General features: G+C 28.0%; 1 long non-coding RNA gene and 1 pseudogene across 1 annotated transcript; one reads left to right on the top strand and one right to left on the bottom strand.

The window, feature by feature from the left end:
• Positions 1-308: 308 nt before the first annotated feature.
• Positions 309-11,747, top strand: LOC132921469 (uncharacterized; annotated as a pseudogene).
• On the bottom strand, positions 797-8,741 carry LOC132921470 (uncharacterized). The gene is made up of 3 exons (XR_009660885.1): positions 8,594-8,741; positions 3,365-3,495; positions 797-912 (listed from the first exon to the last, which is right to left on the bottom strand). It is a non-coding gene; the product is annotated as an uncharacterized LOC132921470 (long non-coding RNA).
• Positions 11,748-18,099: the final 6,352 nt, after the last annotated feature.

Here is an 18,099-nt window from a genome sequence, read left to right as displayed (position 1 = left end):
AAATCGTACAATCAAAATATCTTTTTCAATCAGATTTTCTGTTGCCCTAAACCAAATTCGTGCGTTTTTTTCAAATATATTACACCATATACATATATATACTGTATACACTATTACACTAATAATACTTTTCATTTTTTTTCCAATTCAGCAATATCTTCCTCTCTTATATACCACGGTGTATGTGTTGGGTTGGGTTTACTTATACATAATGTATAGGACCCAAGCTATTTATGCGTGGTTATTGGTTGTATGTAATATAGGAACAGAAAATGTAAAAAGGAGGAACCTTCATTTCACTCGGATTGTCGATTTCCTATACACTCTAATATATACACTCCTCCACCCTTTTTTCATATATGAGCACACTCGTACATAATGGTGACTGTGCGCTTTCATCCCCCCTGCACAACCACCTACGCCTGGGTGGGCTGCCGTCGCGCACGCGTGACCCGTTGCCGCTGCTTTGACGGGGTCGGTGTATGCCACGAGGCGACCCATAGCAAGCGTCACATCAGCTCAAGGAACTCATCGTTCAACAACCTTCTGCTCGGGTAAGAATGATAAATACATTCATTAAATTAAAATATTATTGGCTTATTATATTATATATTGTAAATAATGTATTATATCCTATCTTTGTTCACATTGCCACCCCCATAACTATATTAAAGAATAAATATATTATATATAAATATGTATATAATATAATATAAATGTAGAACATAGGTACCTACTAATATAACAGTATTATAATATTATATGCTGTAAAAATAAGTAATTAATTAGCACAACGTTTTGAAGTATGAATTGAACATAATTTATTCGCACAAAATAAAAAAGGTTAAAAATTATAAGGCTTGTAAGTCTGTATATCAAAATTAAAAATGATTTCCTCTTTGTCGATTGTACCTGTAACATAAAAAATAGAATATTTTTTTATTCGTTGTATCTTATAAAAACATAATAATAATATGTATATTTTAAATTTGGTGTTATTATTATTATTTCCATTTCAATGATCCGTGAAAACTTCCCGTCGTCACCAGACAGTGTAATTTCTTCATTTTTTCCTATACTTTTTTTGTTTAACTCATTCGTGGAACGGATGTGCCGTATTACACAAAATAGGATATTAGTTTTTAAAATAAAATTTGGTTCTGCTCCTGGCTAACGCATATTATAAGTGTACAGTATTGCCATTAATGTATTAAGTTATGTATTGCGGGACAAAATATATTTATAATAATAATTGCATAAAATATGAATGTTAATTGGTTGGTAAAATATTATATTAAGTATAATATAACTATAGGTTATTGATGATTCTTTATGGAAATAGATTATAGTTAAAATTAGGTGTATTGAGCTTGGGAATATGTATACGTATGTTATAACTTAAAATTATTTTATATTTTATAGTTTTTATAGTTCCAAAGTATATTAATATATGAATATAATATAATATTGTAATTTGTAGTAACTAATAATCGGTAGGTATTAAATATTTATTATACATGTGTATTGTGTATAATATAATATATATTTTATAAATTATATATTCATTTTATAATATTATAATAAGTACAATATATTATTATATAGTTGTTATTTTTTAGTATTACTAATGTTTATATATTTTCAATTATATTTTTATATATTATCAAATAACAAAACTCTTCGTTTAAACACGTTTCGTTTCATTTTAACAATATTTAAAATTGAAAATATATTTTCTAATCATTAAAATGGTATACATATATTATATGATTATGTGATCTGCATTAGATCATTAAATGATAATTTACACATAAACCTTAATTAATTCATACAATAAACCTACAGTAGGTACATTGTAAAACTAATATTTTGAAAACAGGCACATATACAAAATCGTAAATATTGATATTTCGAATTTAGACATTCGCATATTATATAATTATAAAATATTATATTATAAGTTATCGTTATATCATTCATTTATATACAAATATGTCGATATAAATACCTAAATAATGATTTATTTTTCGTGTTTAAGGATAATTTTTTTGAATGTTCTGAAAATATTCCGGTCAATATATTAAATTTTAACCATGTTAAAAAAATATCATGTTCATTAAAATATAATCAAGTTTTTCTTCAAAATAAAATATTCGTTCGTCAATCGGTTAACATAATATAAGTTACATTTTTTGGCATCCTATAATAGAGTATAACGATTATATATAGTTACGATAATAGTTGTATTGTTACAAACATTTTGGCCTGATCGACTCGTTAGTATACCTATAAGTGCATGTCAGTCTCACTCGAATAAATCCAAAACTCATATAACTGATATAACTATAAAATCTAGGTACCTATATAATTAATATCATTCATGTGATATTTACTTCGAGTTTAACCTAACCTACTTCATTTACAGCTAAAATGTAGGTATTATAGTAAATGTCTTTCATTGACCGTATAACTATCGTGTAAAATGATAATATTACTGTACGAATACAATATTTTTGATAAACAATATAATATTGTATATTATATGCAACAACGTAACGGAAATCACACTTTAATAATAATATTATATAGTTAAGTTACAAGAACGGGAAAAAAATCGTAAAATCGGATCCGCGTGGACACTAAGTCGTGATCGTGCAATGACGCCCGTTTGCGTAAAACGACTGAAAACAGCTGTGGTGCGCGGCGGCGGTGAAAGAACGCGCGCGAAAAAAGTTGCGTTGGCCACGACTAACTACTGTAATAATGATGTATATATCTGCACGCCGCCGCTAATAACAATCATCTGTTGTTTGTGCGTTCCGGCGGCGACCGATCGATTATGCGCGGCGGCTGTATAATATGCTAATGAGCAGCGTCAGCGGCATCACGGGCGGGGAGAAGTCATTAATCGGTGGCTGTGCGTTCTCAGTGTCAAGGTTACTATAAAATATACGCTCGCCCTGTACATTATTATACATGTACACTCGTATTTTAAACGTGTGCTGCTACTTGCAGTGCGTGTGCGCGTGCGTGCGTATACATTATATTATTATATTGTTCCTCCGCGCGCGCACGAATACGCGCGTATAAGCGGTTACGAAGACGAGAGGGGGGTAATTTTCGCGCCCAATGGACGAGGAGCGGCCGGCGACGGGGGCGTAGTTTCATTAACCACCCCACACGAAGGACGCGCACCGCCGTCGACGCTACCGCCACCGCCACCGCCACCACCGCCACCGCCATATTATCATTACGCGTGCCTTATACTTTTTTCTCTCTTTCCGTTTCTTCGAGAGTTTTTTTATTTTTAATGCGTTTCTTCTTCTTTATTATATGCGGTTCGTTGCCCCACCGACCTACTTACGATTCATCGCCGCCGTCATCGTCATTAACGCGCGCCAACCCGCTCCGGCTACAGTCGACAGCAGACTCAACGCGGTAATGAAAATCGCATTCTTTTTTCAGTCTTTCGAATAGTGCGTCAATCGATAATATCTGCGTGTAAAATAATGTAAAATATAAATGTTACGTGCTTAAAAGATAATATGATATACAATTTATAAGTTATTATTTATTTATCCATAAATCGTAATACTTTCATAATTACAGGTAAATCGTTTGTGTAATTATAGCAATATAGGTATGTAATCTAAGTACATTTTTTTCTTTGTCTTCTTATATATACGTATTAATTATATAATATATATTGTAACGCGTGGTGCCTATACGTGTTTATAATTTATTACACGTGATGTTGTTATGTTAAGCATGATGATCAAACAAAACATTTCAAAACAAAAATGTTTAATTTTAATAATATCTAAGAAATCATAACTATTTCACTACAGCAACAATAACGAAACCAAAGTATAGAAATGACATTTCAAAAAAAAAAAATTAAAATTAATGCATTTTGTTCACGTAAATTATATACCTATATATAAATATATTTTATACTATACACATATTATAAGTTATATAATTGGTGTATTATTATACCTATTATGCAATTTGTCATCGTGTAATTTTATTACTATTAATAACTACTAAAGTACTAGATTTAAATGAAATATGTTATTAATATAAATAATAGGACACAATTGAATTATCTGATCCTATAATTACTTCTAGACTTCAAGATTAACATTCACTCGATTTGTGTTTTATTTTTTAGTATTTGAATTACCTCCGATATATATAGGTAGATAATAAATGTATAGTCTGACTGTTATTTTATTTTAAATATTAATTTCATAATCGAAGAAAGTTCTTTGCAAAAATATATTTTAATTCATATTTTAAATAGCAACTATTATAAGGTTATATAATTATTTATACTTTCCGGTAAAAAGCTGAGTGATTCATAGGTAGTTCTTGTTCTTTTAAATAAAAGAAATATTTTCAAAAATCAAAATTAAAAAATAGTTAAAATTTATTTGCTTTCAAATAAAGATTTTTTTAATTGAAATTTTTTCATAAATATTTTTGTATAGCATAGGTATTATACTATAGTTATTTATCGTTTAGTTTCAATTTTTAACAATAGTATTTTATTTATATTATGTAACCAATTTAAATTGTCTGATTTTATACAACTATCAGAGCGTATTATACTGTGAAACTTACATATAACGAATTTCCGATTTACGAAATTTTCTTTTTAACGAAATATTTTTAAGAAATATGACCTTCATTATTAATGAATACGTAATTCTATTTAACAAATTCCTCCATATTAATAATTTTTTTTGTTTCTTATTCGAACTCGTTACTTTTATCGACTTTACTTTTTATCTTGAGTTATTATACATAAAAAGATATATTTGCTAATATTTATATTGCTATTAATAATTATTTGTAAATAGTATATAGGTACTTCTTATAATATGCAATATTACTTACTATATATATTTTATTGTAATTTAAATATACAGTAGATTCTTATTAAGTCGAATATCGCTATCATGAACTACATTTAAATTCTTTTGAAACTACCATTCTCAATAGCGTTTTACTCTGGACAACTCGATACTAAATTAATAGTTTTTCGTCATCTCGATTACACAAATATTATTTTAATTACGGTAAGAACAAAAAGTTGTGCACGCATTTTTACCACTGATACGATAACTTTACTTCAGTCCATGAACAGAAAGGCTTTTTATAAATATTCAAAATATTTCCTAGAAAAGAAATATTCAGACAATTATTCGATTATATCGAATATCGACAATAATAATGAATCATTTTCCATAAACTTACTCGAAGCAATAACAATGGCTATAATAAAGCTTGGAGAAGTGTAAGACTGTACCACCACAGACTATATCAAATTGTTTCATAAAAACCATTTTTATAGATGGTGATATAATTCCAATAGATAACAACCATTACTTTAACTCGTATTTAATTTAATATAGTTTTTATAAATGAATTTGATTTTCAATGCATAGTTTAAACGAAAAAATGTTCAATAAAGCCAATAAGATTTCAGAAAAAAATAAATTATTTTTAACATTTTCCAATAGTAATCATTTTTAGAAAAAAAATTGTATTTATTTTTCTGTTTTGCAAATCCTATACCTGCAAAGTTTTTTTTTCTTTATATATTTATTGAACGTCAGTCCGTAGGGACATGTTCGAAGAAGGGGTGGAAAAAAGAAGCGTTTTGCCTGTCGGAAAATACTCTCAATATATATTCGTGCACATACGTCTAAAAAAAAAAAGAAGGGAATATGTGGAAAAAGGGTCGAGGGAGACGTATACACTTTTTCCCTCGTCGTCGTAACTCCCTCCACCGTTCTAAGCAAGTTGGCAGAATAATCAATATGAAGAAAAACTGATATTATTTCCGGAACGTACGGGGTGCGGTAGTCGCTCGCAAACATTTGGACTGTATAACATGACAGTCCACCCCCAGCATTCTATGTTTTATTATTATTATTTTGGGGGTGAGCGGCCATTTTGTGCGAGAGACTCGATTCTCTTAGTATTTTCCTACGAACAAGAATTTTTATCTATAATATTTTACAATTTAAAAAGACCCAATGATTTCGAAATAAGATTATCAAAGGATTTTGTCTTGTTTTTGGTTGACACGGACGTAAGTCCGGTAATTCCGAACACCAATAACTCCAGACACACAGGAAATTACTTTTTCCCGTGTTCGTCAGTATAGTCCCCTCCGTTAATATAACGTCAAATTGGATACGAAATAACATACATTTATAAAAAAGTACCTACTATACATACATCAAATAATCCTATACATCAAGATTGTTATATATATATATATTGTTTTAACATTGTATTATATATATTAATATATGTTAACATCAGAAATAACAATAAACAAAAATGTGTAGTATATAGTAATACAAACTTCTATTTTTTCAAAATATGAAAACTCTTTTTTTGGCTATAAATGATTATGTAGATAATTTTTTTTTATATCCATGTACTTGCGGAATTCAAAATTCGAACAAGTAGTTTCTCAGTTATTAAAATATGTAAGCTAAATATAATAGCCCTTAAAATGGTTTTAAAAAACTAAAAAAAAAAAATGTTATGTTAGATCTAGAGATTATTATAATTGGAACATTTTTAAAAATTATAAATGTGTATACTGTTTATAGATGAATATTATTTTTACTAAAATTTTCAAATCACCATTAAAGTCTCCATTTATCTTTAAAACCCATTATCATCATTCTATTATTTTTAATACACAGAGTTGAATAACTTAGAAACCACTCATTCGAATTTTGTTTTGGAAACGTTATAATGTACGCTAAATAATTTATAATAAAAAATAAAGGTTTTCATTGAAAAATAGAAGTTTGTATCTTCATATGACACTTTGAAAGACTTTAATTTGTAAATATTTTTTATGATAAAATTATGTTTAGTGCGTTATTTTTATTTTGTATTTATTATACTGTGTGTATTTAGATGTAGCTACATAGAAAATATTTTTGAATTTTTTATGTAATTGTAAATTTAAAATTAGTAGTCTTAATTACAAAATATGTAGTTTAAATTAACTAAAGATTCTATACAATACTAATTGTAATAATAATTAATTTAATAACACCAGATACCAATCGAATTTAAGAAATACGCTTCTGAGCAATTACGTATTTATAGAACTCATCATAGAAAATTTATATTTTACTGATTAGACAATGTGGGTACAAGAACAAAAACTTATTGATATAAATATAAAATTATCCAAGTATAATTCGTCATTGTATAACTAAATACAATGATTCAATATATTATTTAAATAATTAATTACATTTTATTAAATATTTCATGTTTTAATTTTAAAGTTAAAGTTGTTATTCAAAATTTAAAATTAGGATTAAAACTTTTATTTTGTTGTTAACGGTAGATATTCAATAAAATAAAAATATAATACTTAGATAAGTTTAGCCAGTTTAGGTATTATTCTAAAAAAACATTTATTTTTGTCGTAATTCTTTAGTCTTTGTATTTTATTATGATACTGCCTTTAAAATTAAATGCTAGATTATAAAGCTATCACTTATATGTTATAGACATGAAATAATATACAATGTTGAAAAAAAATTAATATAATACTCAACGCGTGATTTATATAATTTTTTTTTATCATAAAATATGTGCAAAGGTGCGTGGTACCTCTTATAAATCATTTTTTACAGTACATGTTTTATTTAATATGGTTTATTATTCTTTAACCATTATAATATTGAATCTACATTATGATTTAAAGGATTTTTTATTTGTTAAATAATACATAGAAAGTTATAAGTTGTTTTATAAGAATAAGATAGTTTTAAAATTATTATATCGTTTTGAGTAATAATTTTATCATTTATAAATTATTTTACTTTTATAAGTAAACCTATACATAGATATAATTTTTGATTTTAAGTTAAAATTTAAAATTAATTTAAAATAATTGAAATAATTAATATAACACTTTAAACAAATAATTATTTCTATGGTATTAAATAAATATAAATTACTACTGGTAATGCATCGTTTATTGAATTAGTCATATAATTTCTTTAATTCCCAATTTGTTATAAAAAGGAAGAACTAAAACATTTTAATTTACTATAAGTACTAATTTGTATTTTTATTTTACTCATAGACCGGTTTTTATAATTTATTTAAATATATAAGTTTTTCATCGTTCAATGATAAATTATATGTTTATGATTAATCAAAATTTAAGTAAAAAAAAAAAAAAAGTAATAAGTAAAGTAATATTTTTTTCAAAAATAGTTACAACGTTTTTGATGTTGCATAAATATCTAATATTTACCTACATCACACAGTGTCTGTTTTATGGTAATCCATATTAATTTCTATTTAATTACATATAAACATATACGATATACAGCATAAAGGGTGATTCATTTTTTTACAATACGCTATTATGGTATATAAAATATATTATTAATATAAATATATTTACAACTATTTTATGATAAAAAATTAACACTATTCTTCAAATAAATTAAGTTTAAAAAATAAATGTGATAAAAAAAGACCTTAGACTCTATTTAATAAGCCAGTTAATTTTTGTCTAATAGTAACTCACCAAAAAATATTGTATTCCACTTGAAATCTTCGTAATGTTGTCATAAATATTTTGAGACTTATCACTAACAAAACTATTTATTTAATATTTATAATCATCATTTGGATATTGAATAAGATGCGTAAAATAAATATTATTCCAGGGAAAATAGATTGCTGATATACGGAGTGATGTATGCATCGGCTGGTGACGATCGCGGCCAAATGATCCATTCGTACTGCATATGTTATCTTCCAAAAACCCGAACGGTAATGTGGCAGTGCAGAGGAAAGGGTTATGAACTATTGTAATATTTTTAATGTATGTATAGGAGTAGAGAGGAAAAAATGAGAAGTGAAAGGGTTACACACGTTGGTTCAGCTGTACCCCGGCACATCAACGTTACGAGGTAAGTGGGTAATATTTAAAAAAAAAAACGGTTCGTTTTATAAATTAGCATTTTTCTACGTACATTGTCTACGCACCCGGAGCCTGTTCTTAAATTACCATTTTTACCCATACACCCGGCTCATTATAATCCTCGGATCCCTTTCATTAAACACTCCACGCACACACAACTACGCGCAAGGCTTCAACGAAATTAGCGCGGCAGCAGACAAATCGAGTGTCACTTATTACAATAATATCCGCTACAGCACCTGACAAATCATTACAAAATATTCAGAGAACTACGACAAAGCCTATTAATAAATTTTGTTATAAAACATACTTTTATAATTTTAATAGGTATGTTATAATATATACTAAATAGTTGCGTTTATTATAGTTATAATATTATTTGTTCTTTTTTATGTATATATGTCATGTATAGTATAATAGCACTATAGCAGCGAGTTACTCTATTCAAGCTTTAACGTAGGATTTCAATATAAAATAATATTTAATAGTAATTTCATCGAAAAAATTGTCTTTAGTATTGTATTATTTATTAATAATTATTCAATTAACTATATATTATAATATCTTATTGTATTTATTGCACATACATTTTTGTTGCGGGTAAACATGTCGTGCTCGGGCGTGTACAGATGCTAAAGAGATCCTGCTGAGAGGGTTATCATGGTTCAGTAGCGATTAAAAAATAACTAAAAGGAAAAAAAATAAACCCCTGTCATTTCCATTGTTCCACCACAAGCTTGACGTCCGATACATCCTATGACAGTAGAGACAAACCGCGCCCTTTCAAATAATTTCAAATGTTTTGCCAAGCACGATTATAAAGCTGCAGTTTAATATCATGTGTGTATGATTAATGAACGATTGTTTCGGTTATTAGACATATTTCTATCTTACATAAGAATGTCCTGTCTAGATAATATTAATGTTAGGTACCTAATCATTTTCCTCATAAATTGACCCTCTACGATTGAACCCAGTGGAGGTCTATTAATAATCCTATTTTTATAAAAGTAATATATTTTAATCTATAAATAAAAAAATACAACTATATGATCGTATAATAGATTGAACGGATGTTATAAAGGTTGAAATATTTACATTTATGAAGAAAGAACAGTAACTTTTCAAATTTTATTCCATGCATAAATATGATAAAACATTGTTAGAACTAGATACTTAATTATATTTATGTGCATTTCCTGAAATTATTATAATTGTCCTTATACTGTGCAATAATATACGACAATATAAACTTTCCACTATGTGTATGGCATTAAAACAAAATTCGAAGGGTTTCAACACGGTGACAATCGTGTGTCATCACGGTCATCATTGTCATCGTAAGAACAATAAATTATTCTTGGGGCGTATAGACTTATAGAGTACAACATGGACAGAATATGCTGCGTTGGAAGGACTTATACGGAATACGTTCATTTGCATGTAATTACGGTTTCCGGGGGTAGTATAGACATTTATAAAGTTAAGGAGGTCACGAAGTTTCCGGAGGGTGTCTATAATTTAATTAAAAAAATTTCAAACCACCTGCTGACATCATTTTACGAGTCTTGTTGATTTCTTATAGTCTCTTTAATTCACGGTGTTACGATGCTACGTAATTGTGTATTTGCAGAGTGTATTAAAGTGAAACGTATAATAAAATAAAATAATGTGCACATACAGCTGGTAGGTTGTTTAAGAGGGGGTGAGGTTCAATTTTACTTGTATAGAAATAAAATATAAAACAATCACTTATTCACTATAATAATATATCTTGACACACACACTTACACATGCACATATAATATTATGTATAATGTATGATATATATTTTTATTTTTCTACGCATATAAAAAATCGATAAAGCTGAAGGAGGTTGAACTTTGCTAAACCACCTAACCCCCTCCATTCATCCCTTTTTCTGGCTTTACTGTTCGTTTGGTAATACGCTCTCTTTGGACAGTCACATACGTATATGTGCAGTCGACATTCGATTTGCTTGCCTGGGTTTTTGCTTCGCCTTTATTTTTCTTATCGAATTATCTCGGCGTCTTGGATTTGATTTTTGAATTTCACTGAAATTCCTTTTCCCCGTCGCCCTCACTTTATCAGATATATATATATATATATATAAATGTATACATACGAATGCTCACGTATATATCTCGTTCCATTTGGAAGAAACGTATGACGTATGCGAAAAGTGTACACAACCACTCGAGTCAAATATAAAATGTATAATGTATACACGCTCGAGCGTCTTCCGAACACCCGCTCGCCGTGCTCCCGAGCACACGGTAGTAATACGGTTTGGAATACTCGCGTATATAAATATATATTTTTATATGTATTTTTCTCTCTTTTTTTTATTTGTTCGAATCCCTGGCTGAAATCTTCTTCGTCCTTAATACATCACCCTATTTGAATAGCACACTTCTCTTTTCCGTGTGTGTAAATATGCGCACATACATATATCACACATTTTCATATTATTATAAAAAAAAAATACTATTGCCGTGTACTCTTGAAAAAAAATACTTTTCTTCAGGTAACTCAAAATTATGTACCAATTGTTTAAAATACACGAGAAGATTTTGCCATTATGTTCTTCTTTAGTCAATATACGTACTGGCCCACTCCACCCCCGCAATATTACCAGTGTCCAACATTATTGGCTAATTCGTGCACACAAATCACTGTACTACTAAATTTATATTCTGTGTGTAGTAAGGAATGTACAAAAAATTCACATTGATATACGAACAACGCCTACTACAATTTCAAACACTCTCATACTATTATGTATAATATATTAGGTAAAATATGTAAGTTTGTGGGTTTAACAACACATTCAAATAAGGTTAGATAAAATTATCTATTGTTAACTACCTCTTAATTTAAAAAAGTACATACAATTATTAAAAATCGTGAATATATTTATTTCGTTAAATATTTTTTTTATTATTATTATTTAACCTTATTATTTTCAATACAATTTCTTAATAATAGATAAAATATATTTTTAACTTTTATGTCAGATTAAAAATTAAAAATTGTACACATTTTTAATGATAAAAGTATAAAGCAGTTAAATTTAACGCAAACAAATCGTATATCGTTGTTTTAATTACTTTTAACTTCTAAGTAAATACATTCATTGAAGATTAACACTTTTTAAAAATATTAAATAATAACATGTACGCAATTGTTTATTAGCCACACAATATAGATTATTTCTTATAACTTAATGTTCAATACATTTTTGATTTTTAAAATTTTTGAAACTTACTACTTCTAGAAAAAATACCTTTGGATATTCTGGATAGAAATATTGAAAGGATAAAATTTTAGAAAAATTAACTGCATGCATAAAGCAACAGCGTGATTACGAAACATTATTCTTTTTATTTTTATTTAGCTTACCATTTAGAGCCTTATTTCTTTTCCTGAAAGTCCTTTCGTTACATTTGAGCTCTGGGATATGCTATTTTTCTAAAATCTACCCTTCCCACATCTCTGCTATTGCGTGGTGTGGTATTTCTCCGTTGAGCAATGTTCGAAAACCACTGGCAGCGACAGGTCGTATTTTTCTCTCTTGTACTCTTCTCGTATCTTTTCCGTTTCCTTACATACCCTCAATCCGTCGCTTTTCTTCCACGAAATCAATCAACTGAGGGTATACGCTCTAGTGGCATGGTAAAGAAACGAGTGGTGTGCATATTACATATTGTCGGCCATTGCATATATGCACACACCCTCCCACACTATTTATTCTCATACGACTCTGGAACTGTTGCCTTGGTAACAAGAACAAAGTATTTCACTCTTTTATTCATTTTCCTCTACACATATGTATTTCTTCTGGTTAAATGCATAAACTACATTTAAATATTTTTGGAAAAAAATCGAAAACATGAATAAAATCTGCATATATAACCTTATTCTGGTTTCAAAAATTTGTCGGGCAGGTCAAGAGCAGACATTTGGGTCATGGCCAGAAAAAAAAAATAATAAGGGTGAATGAAAACAGATGAGAGAAAGTTTTTAAATAAAAAAAGCGTGCATATACACACTCACACATAGTGCCTTATTATTCGCCCTCGTTTTTAATGGTTCCGGAAAAGACGACGTGGAGCGGGTATAAGTGAGAGAAAGAAGAGGAAGCAAACAAAGTTAATTGAACTCCGTATACCCGGATGTGCAAAAACGATGGATTGTGTGTGTAGGGGGTATGTATTTCGTGAATGGGGAGAATTTCGCGCGCAAGTCAAATCATTAACTTGCCTGTCGAGCCTACCCCTCTACTCGCCAGCGCAATCCAAGTATACGTTAAATAAACTCATTCATCTTTTGCTCTGCTTCCCTTACCACCACAAACACCACTTTCTCTCTTGCCTTGAATTTTGTTTACAAGCTTGTGTAAAATCCTTCGGGTTAATGCCCCAACATCGACCTTCTTTTCCTCTTTAAACCATAATTTATGCTTTTCGTAAACCCGTGTTTTGGAAATCAGTTAAATTTTTAATTAAACCGAAAAACTAATTTTTTCAAATATTATTATCTTTTAACATTTATTTAATTAACATACCTATTCGTTTAATTTAAAAATATTATTCATCCTATTCAATCACATAGGTACATAAATTATTTTGAGTTGCAATTTAATTAAAATAAAAATTTAATAAAAAAAAAAATGTTCAAGAAATTTCTTAAGTATTGTTACATAAATCTAGTTTTGAAGTCATTATAAAATTTACCTATATAGTACATTAGAATAGTTTGCATAATAATTCCTAATGGAATTACACTACGTGAATTTAGTGTCGTATTTATATGAAACACCTGGATAGAAATATGGGTTTGAAATAAATGTAAAATTCGTTAGTCACATATGTACAATGTACATATTTTACAAACCAATTCATTCAATACTTTTAGGGTTGATACTTAACAGGGTAACGCTTTTAATATTACTGAATGCAACTGAAAGAAATAGGTGATATACATGAGAAATTCCCGTTTCTAATTTAACAATATAAATCTGTATACGAGTAAATATATCTTTTTATCTTTTTATCTTTTTGTTTCATTATTTGTGATATTTCAAAATATTTTATTATTTACTATATTTTTCATTTATAACTCGTATAATTGAAAAACTGGCTTTTTGCGAATCATTTAAATAATGATACTTTTGATTTAATTTTAATATTGGTACGGAATGTAATTTCATCTTCATAGAACATAACGTTTTATTATTAAACTTAAAACTAGATACTTTATTATACTTATGTGCATTTCGTGAAATTATTATGATTGTCTTTATACTATGTAATAATACAAGATAATATAAACTTTTCGCGATATGTATAACATGTAAACAAAATTCGAAGAGTTTCGGCATAATGGAAACTTATTCTTAGGGCGTATATAATGTTATTATATATTGTATCTAATATGTTGTTAATGATCAAACACATGATCTATCATCTATGTAAAGAAAAAATCATATTGATTACACTATTCTCGTTTATTATTACTTTTTTTTTTTGTAAAATTATCATGAACACGTGTTTATAAGCATATAAGTATTATAATAATGTTTTGAAACGCCTTTTATATAGTTTCAGCAAAACCAATGCACTTGGCACAAATTATTTTTTTGTTTCCAACAAATTCGATTGAATATACACGTGTCTACCTGTCATTGATGTCCTACTCGAACACTGTATACAACCGGATGTATAAAAAAATTACCCTTAGTCTGTACGATGACAATGACATCCGCGTTTCCCCTTTTCTATCCCCGGACCGGTTTCCCGTCAATTGATTTTCGACCCGACACACCAATAAGTCCATCGATTTCACACGTACTCTACTGCTCTAGCATCCGAAATAAATCATAAATCCCACAACCCTCGATCTCTTTGACTATAAGTGCGTATAAAAACCCCGGATGTTTATTTATTTACCGAATGGGACTTTTTTAATAACTCGTTTTATCTGCGTCACGCTTAGAATGTTTGATTTCCAACAATATTTTAACATAAACTGAATGTAGATCAAACATTCAGTTTTTACCAACTAGTTATTTATACTTATGTACGAAAATAGATTTTCAATTTTAATAATGCTTATTTTAAACCGGTCGTTTCGATTCGTCTTTTGGTTCCCCTAAATAATAATACACGCTTCGACAAAATACTTTCGGAACAAAAAGTACTACCATTTCCTATTTTATTTCACTGTTTATGGTTTAGTAATATTTTATATAATATACACGATATAAATAATTATATTATATTATCATTTTTTAAACCATGTATAATACATTTACTTGATGCATATTTCGTATATATATTTATGAAAATATATTTTAAACTTAAATGTTTAATACTTAGATTATTTTAAATATTTTTAATAGACAGTTACAATATATAAATTATGAAATCAAAGAAAGCATAATTTGCAATGATATAGAAGTACTTACACATATTTCATATGAACCACAAACCAAATTTATATTGAAATTTTCTGCATCGAATTGAATTGAACATTTAGATCATTTGAATATGATATCCATTTTCATATACTTGGACGGGGTTCTCCGAGTAACGAAATCGTATACCGACTCGAAACTGTTCTATATTTTTGAATAACAAATACTTTTTTTCTACAACGTTAGGTACTAACAAACACGCTGTAAATCGATTTTTGTATCCCTTTTGTGTACCTGCAAAGGGTTCTTTTTTGTCGGCCGGTGGGAACGCATTGCCTTATATGCAGATTGCAGATGCGTACTACCCTTCCATAAACCCTTCCGAGAATACATAAATTATATTTCACGCATGGATTAAAAAATTCAAAAAAATAATAATAACAATCGTGTAGAAGACGCAAAAATATTTCGCGAAATATAAATTATTGTCCATTAAAAAAGGGTGCCTTTTTATATACATTTAGTAAGCACATACGCTTTACGCTCCGCCTATCCTCTATGCCCGCATATTATAATGAACACCCTTTTCACTTATTTACATATAGGCTACGATCAATTTTTTTCGCAGAGTATTAAATGCCATTTTAACGGATTAACGGTCGCTAAAACGAATAATTTTAGTTTTAAGACCCACGATACGAATCAGCTATTTAAGTAATTTAATATTTAGGATATCGTCTGCCCGATTTACACCATTATTTTTTGCCTGTTAATGGTAGTTATAAAATTGTTTATATTATATTTCTTCTATTTAAATAAATAAATTTACAATAAAATAAAATGCTTCTAATTTTTATCATTGATTTTCTGACAACGGTTTAGTGATTCGCTTCGGTAATTTTTTTTTTATTTATTTTTTTATTTTCTATTTAACGCAATAATAATTATAATATAGCAAAATTATAATACTTATTATTCTAATAATGATATACATGTTGCCAACAAGAATCGTTATGCATTAATCTCGCAATATCGAATTAGTTAAAGCCACCGTAAATATACACATAATATCGACGTGAAAAAAATATAAGTATATCTTATATATTCGATTGATATATCGTGTTATACGTCCAATAAAAAACAACTATGTTGTATGAAAAAAAGGGAAAAATTTCCATCTCTACTTGTCTTCCCTTCCATTGTATAACTGGAAATTCTATTTTCCTTTCAAAGGGATTTTCGTCCACCGAGATCAAACGGCATATCTTTCGTAAGATACACGAGAATATACGACCGACAAGAAAATGGAATTTAGTAGGGGGATGACAAGAAAAAAAGGAAAAAAAAACCCTTTGCTACTTTCCTTACATATACATCCCTTCCACCGTATATATTTATTATATACGTATTACGCCACAGAGAAAAGTTTGTGTGCACATTGAATCAATACTTTCACACGTTAGAAGTAAAAGGGTTAGATTATAGCGCCAAACACACAGTGGGACTAAATAAGAGAATAATATCCGTGAACTGTTTAAGTACAGGTGAATCGTGTGATGTAACATGTAACTACTATCAGGTATTATATTATTTTCGACTCGTAGTCATTTTAGTGTACTAATACAAACTACAATATAACAATTAGGTAAAATCAAAAAAATGCCATACAAAAATATTGTAAAATATAATTTAGCATTTATGTATATTATAACATAATGCATTAGTTACAATACATTATACACAAACAGTACAATCTCTTAACAGTTGGAATGCGTATTTTTTATTTCAAGTAAAGCTATCTCATATGTAGGATTACGGAAATTATATGCAGCAATTATAAGTATATATATCTTTACATATTTAAACTTAAATTATTTTTTTGTTACTTAAATGGCAACAAATCTTTATAATATATTTATTCATGTATATATCAATTTATTGTCACTAATATAGCCAGTTAAACAAATTGTAACTCTGTCGAGAAACATTTATACACTATTTAAAAAAAATGATACTTTATGTATTTTATTTCTTTAATACCATATTATTTTCAAAATAGTTTCTTAATTTGTAAATTTCGAATACATAACACATTAACACACGTTAAATATTCAATAATACTTTTGAGAAATCTTTTTAATCAAGATTTCGATAGTTCAAGCAATAATTATTCTTTGCGTGTAAAGTAAGATACTATTGATATTTATATGATATTATATATAATATATATGATTATATCATACAATTTTAATTTATTAATATTTTTGTAATTGTTATTTGTTTTTATATCTATTATATTTATCAAACATTATTAACATAATATATATGATCTTTAAAAAAATCTTACCCTACAACATTTAAATTTCAACAACAAAATATACTTATATTATACTTTTTATTATATTTTAAAGAATAAGTGTATAATTTTAAATTCTATGGTTTACCGAACTTAGTTTGGTTTAGCAGATTGCTAACAACCTATAATTCTGCTTAGTTTAATATATTCGTGATATATTTTATTTCTTTAATTTACTGCGTGTAAATTATTTTAAATGATTATTAGTATTAAAGTTTACACTAGATCAGAACACTTCGTCCAAACTAATTTAATTTTTCTTCATCACTTTGATCTCTACCGTCAAGTCGTTTATTTCGTTTATCGCTGCAT

Source organism: Rhopalosiphum padi, chromosome 2 (assembly GCF_020882245.1).
Source record: "Rhopalosiphum padi isolate XX-2018 chromosome 2, ASM2088224v1, whole genome shotgun sequence".
NCBI classification, from domain to species: domain Eukaryota; kingdom Metazoa; phylum Arthropoda; class Insecta; order Hemiptera; family Aphididae; genus Rhopalosiphum; species Rhopalosiphum padi.
Note: the sequence above shows the minus strand (reverse complement) of the source record. Positions and strands in the feature narration are given on the sequence as shown.